General features: G+C 48.1%; 1 protein-coding gene across 2 annotated transcripts in view; it reads right to left on the bottom strand.

Annotated features, from left to right (window-relative positions):
* LOC129189766 (uncharacterized) overlaps positions 1–7954 on the bottom strand; it is a 69261-nt gene extending 61307 nt beyond the window's left edge. The window contains exon 1 of one of the 2 annotated variants that reach the window (XR_008572865.1): positions 7889–7954. The gene's annotated coding sequence lies outside the window, so the exon portion shown is untranslated. The remainder of the gene's footprint in view (positions 1–7888) is intronic. The other variant, XR_008572869.1, reaches the window with a different exon arrangement.
* Between the last annotated feature and the right edge of the window lie 214 nt (positions 7955–8168).

The raw sequence follows: 8168 nt of genomic DNA, 5'->3' as shown, positions 1-8168 counted from the left end.
TAAAGGTCTAATTTGGCTGTCTTTGAGAGGCACTGGCCGAGATAAAATATTACAAATATTTAATATATTTCAATATTTTGATGAAGTGATGGCCAATTTTAAATTAACAAACCAGGTCTTCTGCCCTCACTGTGTGTTCCTATTGAAGGGTTTTATATCTCATTTGTGTTCTTATTATATGCATATTAATCTGCTAAGCCGCTCACATCCATTTTATACAGGTAGTCACACAAAACACATAGTGTTCTCATGGCCTGCGCTCATTACCTCATCTACACATACCTCACAACTGATAAGCCGCTCAAGGAGAGTACTCAAACTACAGCAACATCCTGCTTACAGCAGCTGGTTGACCTTCACAACGAACAAAGGCCCACTTCTCACATCGGCGGGTGCCACCCCACTTTGCTGATTGGTCCTCAGGGACTACAACACCACACCTCCAGAGACATCTAATTGGTCCTCGGGGACTACAACACCACACCTTCAGCGGCATCTGATTGGCCCTCCAACATCTACAGTGACGGGCGCTGTCTTCTCCCATTGGCTGAGGATCAACATCCATTTGCATCTACAAATGTATAAAGGCCGGGCAGGGATAGTTAGCTGTGCTCTTCCTGTCTGACCCTGTATTAAGACCAACCTCTGTGTAGGCCTATAGGGAAAGACGCTAGGCCCGGAGCTCCGATTGTATTAGGTTTGTTTGTCAGGAATAAATATATCTATGGCTTGCTCAGAAAGTCTCATGTAGTATTTCTCCTCCGACTTCGACACCCACAAGGATCAGGGAATCCTTCAACTTGGCGCCCAACGTGGTTGGAGGGGGATAGTGGTGTCTTAGTGATCGAATTCTCACTTCGGTGATCGAATTCTCACTCGACCTGTGACGACAATACTTCGATCTTCCACTTGGCCGGCCATCTAAAAGGTAACGCAGGAAACCTGTTACATACGAATTTCTGCTATTGATGATATCAAATTGAAAGTGGAAGTAAGAATATTGTGGTATATTCACAGGTTTCGTTAATATCAATTATATTTGTTTTAATTGTAGTTCTAATCAGTGTCGCTTGTTGCTTATTTGACCTATTTCTTTCCTATTTTATATTACTTACATTGTATTGAAGATAGTGACGTCACGTGGTCTGGGACCACAGTGGTCAGGGACCACAGTAGTCTGGGACTACTAAACCGGAACGCGTAAGTGGTCGGGGACCACCGTAGTCGGGGACTACGAGTAGTAAAAGGGCAGAACGTCTACCGGGACAGTAACGCTTTTACTACAGGGACCGGGGTTGGGGTCGCTCCCCAATCATCGCTCCAAATAAGGACTGGGTCCTACTGATTATATCAGGGCAGGTATTGGATATCGCTGAATAATCGGGTTCGGTAAATTCTACACCAAATAGCGGTGATAAATAGAATTTGCATGAATGCTTGGTAGTCCACTAACGGGCAGTGGATGAACACTTCTTAGCGTTTAACTTTTTGGACCTTCTCGAAATTACATAGTGGGTGGGTGACCAGACCTTAAGTCTAATAACCGTCGTGAATAAAGTTGTGTCTGACAGAATATTGGCAACTGTGGTTCGGGAGACGTCGTTCTCCACTGTCAGACACCTAAAAGCAGTGTTTTTTTTTATCTTGGCCTTGCTTATTTGTGCTTTGTCTTGAATATTGGTGTTCGTATTTGTCTATTTGTATTGTTGTTTGGGTGAAGTTGTAAGAATGTATGGTGAGTTTGACAGGGAGTGTAATGAATGGGATATGTGTGGGGGCGCCCCGGTGATGAGTGGTTCCGAGTTGTTAGACTTGGTGGAAAAAACAGGTAGTGAGTAGTGGAAAGACAAGTGTCGAGTGGTTGTGATGAAAAGGATAAAGACAAGGACAAGAAAGTTATGTAGAAAATTTGGACAGAAATATAGTGGAAGTGCAGGGAAAGATAAGGAAAAGGGAAGTTGACATAGTGAAAGAAATGTTGAGATTAGAAGTAGATATTGAACAGGCGAGTGTGCTGAAGAGAGGCAAGCTGAAACAGAAATTAAAAGAGTTGGATGAACTACGGTGAATGATATATTTAATGGGGATGGCCAGATTGGCTTTGGCCGCCCCCTACGTATATGGCTAAAGTTACATCAGGCAAAAAGAAGTCGGCGCCTCCGACCGCGCCGCCGCCGTATGTTCATACACAGAGTGGTATTTATCCCACTCTCTATTTCAAGGCGAATTGGACTTGAACGGAGATGACGTAGCCACTCCGATCCCCACATTGCAACAAGCTAGACAACGTCACCCCACGGAAACCGCGCCACCGGTTGGTGACCCTTCCACTGTACCTCGCACAGAGGCTGAATGGAACATATCACAAGTCAGACTAGCACAGGCGGATGCGGGGAACAACCCACCGTCACAATCGCGAATAGCAAAACGGATTGACAATTCTAACATTTTGCCAGATACCCAACGTACCAGGCGACGTACAGCGGCCCCCACATCTGTTAAACCCAAATGCGATGATGCAGGAGTCGTATACAAATCCATATCTGAGTCGGAAGATGACGACGGTGTCCTCCAAAAGGCGGCACCCGTTCTTCTTCCTTCCACCCCCTCACCATACGTTGACGGGAGCGGGGGACTCGCCTAAAAACTACCATGCAATTACGTGTTGATAGTGGCGGCAACCATACCGAATATACACCTTTTTCCATCACAGACATAGACGGTCTCAGTAAAAAAAAAAAAAAAAAACTACCACCCATAAGTGGCGGTGCAGACGCGTGGATTGATGCTGTGTTACAGGCAACTGCAGGTCTCAGTTTGGCTTGGGGGGACATTCGCTGTTTGTTGTCTACTACCATGAAACCCTCACAATTTAGCACTTTGCTACAACGAGCTGGAATGTTAAATACTTCAGTACATGAGCCGTTTGGGCCATTTGCTCGTCCTCTATTTGCTGCCTTGAGGGAGGAGTTTCCACATGAACAGCGGACTTTCCCCACTGTCTTTGCACGGAGTGGCGAGGTAGATCCAACCACATATTATACTAACTGTATGCGTGACTGGACCACTGCCACTGGGTGTAATCATTTGAACAGTTCTCCCATGACAGCGTTGTTTAGAACTGCTATTCGTTCTGGCATGCCTACACCTGTGTCGGACAAGCTCAATGATGTCCCAAATTTGCTGTCCTCACCTGAGGCGGACTTTAAGTCCACATTATTCCATCACATGCGCAGACACCGGGAGGACGAAAGTGCAAAGACCAAAACAAATACTGAATTGGCTGTACAGTTACTGAAATTACAGTTGGCTGAAGCACGTGCAAAAAGCACTGTACAAAAGAAGGAAGCAAAACCTGCTAGTGTGATGTGGCAGGGGCGGGGTGGTACAGCTGGTAGGGGAAGAGGAAGAGGTAACATGTCGCAGGGCTTCAGTGGCTGTTTCGTGTGCGGCGCCATGGATCACTGGGCTCGCAGCTGCCCACAACGCCGCTACATGCAAGGTCCACAGCAGCAGCAAGTGTGGGGCCTGCCACCACAACAGGGCCCACCCCAACAACAGGCGATGGCACCCGCCAGAGGGCGTGGCCATCCATTTGCTCAACGCCCGCCCATGCAGCAGACCCTACCTGCTGGTCAATACTATGTCGACCAGGGTGATGACCTCAACTACCATCAGGCCTAGGGAGGCCCAGGAGGCCCCAAGAGCAGGGAAACAGCAGACCCCATGCTCTTGTTCACAGTGGACAATAAGGCAATCAAAGGACTTGTAGATACGGGGGCGACACATTCTGTCATCAATGTTCCACGGTCACCACACCAGATTACGTCATGCTGCGTACCTCTGGTTGGCTTCTCGGGGAAACGACGTCTGCTGCCATTCACTGTTGACCTACCAACTGATTTTGCTGGGACACGTTTTACACACGCTTACATCCATGCCACGGATGCACCTGTGTGTTTGATCGGAAGAGACATTCTCAGTGCTGCAAACGCCACCATCATGTGTACTGACAAGGGACTCACACCAACGTTACCAAATGGTGTAACGTTGGACTGCAACGGCAGCCCTCGAGGTGGCTAATATCTGCCAGCCGACATCCGCTCCGGACAGTGTGCTGACAGCTTATGAGATGTGGAAGCCTTGGATCCTTTCCCGGGCTGTCTACCTGCCTACTGTAACATCACCACATTGCACATTGTTAAATCGAAAACACTGTTTGGGTGCTAAACTCTTCTTGTATCTTTGCAGGACCTGAGGGGGTGGCGTCTTCCGTCTACTTTGTAGAAGTGTTGGAACAGGCTTGGTTCCATGGAGGTCCAGCGTCAGTACCTCACATCTCTTTGGCTGTGGCACCTGGTCACGAACAGAGGGCCTTAGGTCCCATGGTCAAACGGTTGTTAGCCGCAACTGACTGGACGCCGTCCCCTGATCTCCCACAAGTGCACTTTTCTCCGTCTGAGTCAGCGTATCGCATATTTGGTCAGTTCAAAGACCCATCATTGGTCCAACATCAGCTGATTGACCGACACATGCGCAAAGAGCTCACTGATCATGATTTGTCGGCACCCATGCTTGACAGCATCCCTGAGGGGGTGTGGTCAACGGGTCCCTTTGACGTGGGCTTCTGTTCATCTGTCACTTCTATTACACTTGAGGTGCAAGAGAATCCCATTGTGTTCCGACCTCAATATAGGTGGCCTCCTGAGGCAGACGAGGGAATGGCACAGGCCTTGGCGGGTCTGTGGGACGCAGGGGTGTTGGAACACTTGGACTCGGAGTGGTCCACACCCCTCCGCCCTGTTTTGAAAGCCGACGGCGAAAGCTACCGTATGGCGCACGACTTACGTGCTGTTAACGATGTCACTCTGACGCCGGTGCTTCCGGTACCTGACCCTCAGAGGATCCTGTCCTCCCTGTCTCCCTCATTCCAGTGGTTCTCGGTGATTGACCTGGCAAATGCATTTTTCTGTCTCCCGCTCCATCCAGATTCACGAAAGTATTTTGCTTTTACATATCATGGCCAGCGTTATCAGTACAAGCGCATGCCACAGGGCTTTAAAAACAGCCCCGGTCTGTTCAACTACCACCTGCGTCAGGCCTTGTCCGGCCTACAGCTCCCGGAGGGGTGCCTGTTGGTCCAGTACGTGGATGACGTTCTACTTGCCTGTGATTCAGCTGATGTCTACCTATTGGCTACTCAAACCCTGTTGACGGAGTTGCATAAACTCGGGTTCAAGGTGTCACGCAAGAAACTGCAGTGTTGTCGTCGTATTGTCACTTTCTTGGGTCGCGTTCTCTCCGCGTCCGGTTATGCCATGTCTATAGCCCATAGGACGGCTGCTGTCGCCCTCTGGTGACCTCCATGCAGCTTCCGCAGTTGTCCAGTTTGACCCTGTGGCTAACACCTTCCACACTGTGTATACTGATACTGTGTTTTCTACTCCTTCTGCACAGGCTGCTGACCTGGCTGCTAAAACCGCGGCGGGTTATAACACTTCTTCCGCCGCTTCTATGTGTGTTGTGCAGACGCCTCCTGTCCATTTGACGGGCTGCTTCCGGCGCAGCCCGTGAGGAGGGGGGTAGTGGCAATGTCGATGCTGGCCCAAGTTCTGGGAGGGCCGCCCCCGCCTCCTCCAACTGAAGCCGATAAACATCTGGTTGATGACAACACACACACCTATACTGATACTGATGACCATATACAACATAAATACAAACGTGCTCGCTTACTTAGACAATATACATATGCGTGCTTTGCTTTGCTCAGATTGTAATGTGTATTTTGGTTCCCTTGCTGATTGTTTTGTTCCTCACAGCTTACCACTGGATCCCTAGTGGGGATAACCCATTGGATGTATCCTTTGTGCTGTCCGCAGGAATATCGGGACAGTTCAACAACTGGCTGCTGTTGGCCGAGCAGGCGGGAGGAACCAAGACCGGAGATTGTTTGGCATGCATGGGTGCCAGACCATTGTTGCGTGTTGTCCCCACTGCGATCACTGAGCAGTGTGTCATCCAGTTGATGAACACTTCCACCGCCTCCTCGACCAGCACCAGTTCAGCAGGTTCCCCAAAGTGTACCCAATTTGACCTCGTTCATCCAGTCATCTCTGAAATGTGCGGCAGGCCTATTTTCAATAGCTTGGTGGTATCCAATAATTTTACTTGCTTTAATGTCTCCACAGGAAACCTGTTTGTGCAGCCTGGCGTCAATGCATCTTGGTGTCTAAATACCACTCAGGTGGGCGGCTACTTTAAGCCGGTTATTCGTGCGGATGTCTGGTGGTGGTGTGGCGGTTCCGGTGTCACAGATAGGTTGCCCACTAACAACATGACTGGCCTTTGTGCCCTGGTTTCATTTATACTGCCTATGGCTATTTTGCCTTTGGACATTGATCATTTGATTCATAGTGCAACCTCTGTGGGATCGCACCTCATGACCAGCTCGTCCCACTGTTCCAAACGTGATACATCTTCTCCTTGGTTGGAGGCTCCTAATCCGACATACATTGACGCCATTGGAGTGCCTCGTGGTGTTCCTGACGAATATAAATTGACTAATCAAGTCACTGCTGGATTCGAATCTATCTTGCCGTGGGTTACAGTTAATAAAAATGTTGATCGCATTAATTACATTCATTACAACTTGCAGCGTTTATCCAATCAGACCGAGGAAGCCTTCAGAGCGGTGAGCGACCAATTACGAGCCACATCTCTCATGGCCTTCCAGAATCATATTGCCCTAGACATGTTATTGGCTGAAAAACATGGAGTTTGTGCAATGATTGGCACTGAATGTTGTGCACTTATTCCTAATAATACTGCACCCGGTGGCCGACTGACCCATGCCATCAATGGTCTCAAAGCACTTAACGTGCGAATGAAATCGCATGTGGGAGTGGACACCAGCCCTTGGGACCGGTTGACGAGCTTCTTTGGTAAATGGCAAAAAATTGGCTTCTGGAATTATTATTGCGGTTATGGTTTTCTTCATTTTCTTTGCCTTGTTTGTGGGTTGTTGTATACCTTGTTTTAAGTGCCTTTTCCAGCGTTCCACAATAGGTTTTTTTGGCGATGGTCGAGGTCAGTACCAACTGATCCGGCTTCCGCCACTTCCTGAGGGGGACACGCGACTGATAAGCCGCTCAAGGAGAGTACTCAAACTACAGCAACATCCTGCTTACAGCAGCTGGTTGACCTTCACAACGAACAAAGGCCCACTTCTCACATCGGCGGGTGCCACCCCACTTTGCTGATTGGTCCTCAGGGACTACAACACCACACCTCCAGAGACATCTAATTGGTCCTCGGGGACTACAACACCACACCTTCAGCGGCATCTGATTGGCCCTCCAACATCTACAGTGACGGGCGCTGTCTTCTCCCATTGGCTGAGGATCAACATCCATTTGCATCTACAAATGTATAAAGGCCGGGCAGGGATAGTTAGCTGTGCTCTTCCTGTCTGACCCTGTATTAAGACCAACCTCTGTGTAGGCCTATAGGGAAAGACGCTAGGCCCGGAGCTCCGATTGTATTAGGTTTGTTTGTCAGGAATAAATATATCTATGGCTTGCTCAGAAAGTCTCATGTAGTATTTCTCCTCCGACTTCGACACCCACAAGGATCAGGGAATCCTTCAACTACACAGGTATGCAGCGAGCCAAACACTCTCCCAAAAAAGCACCAGAGACAAGAGTTGGCTTTAGATGCTTTAGTGGAAGCCGTGTAAAACTGTAAAAACAATACATATGCACACTTAGGTAGGATACACATGCATATATGAGTCACAAACAAATAGAGAAAAAACGAACAAATACATCATCCGATGTCAATAATATCAACAGAATATTATACATCAGGCTATATAGTGAAATAAACTTACAGTTTGTGCTTCTTGAAGAGCAAAGTAAAAAAGGATGGAGGGAGATAGAATGCATCTGTCTTCAACATGTACAGCATAAACAAAATGGCTGATTCAAAACTCACAACTTTATGACTTGACACCTGACCACAATTAACACAACCACCAGAGGGTGCCAAAAACAAGAAATAATGGAAGTCACATTTTAATTTGAGGGGCAGAACACCAGGAATAAAGTTTATTTGCAGTTATAAACGTAGGTAAGGTGTTTTTACTCACTTTTTTGTCTCTCCTACGAAGT

The sequence above is a fragment of the Dunckerocampus dactyliophorus genome, chromosome 11 (genome assembly GCF_027744805.1).
Source record: "Dunckerocampus dactyliophorus isolate RoL2022-P2 chromosome 11, RoL_Ddac_1.1, whole genome shotgun sequence".
NCBI lineage: Eukaryota > Metazoa > Chordata > Actinopteri > Syngnathiformes > Syngnathidae > Dunckerocampus > Dunckerocampus dactyliophorus.
The sequence above is the reverse complement of the archived record's forward strand: the minus strand, read 5'-3'. Positions and strand labels throughout refer to the sequence as shown.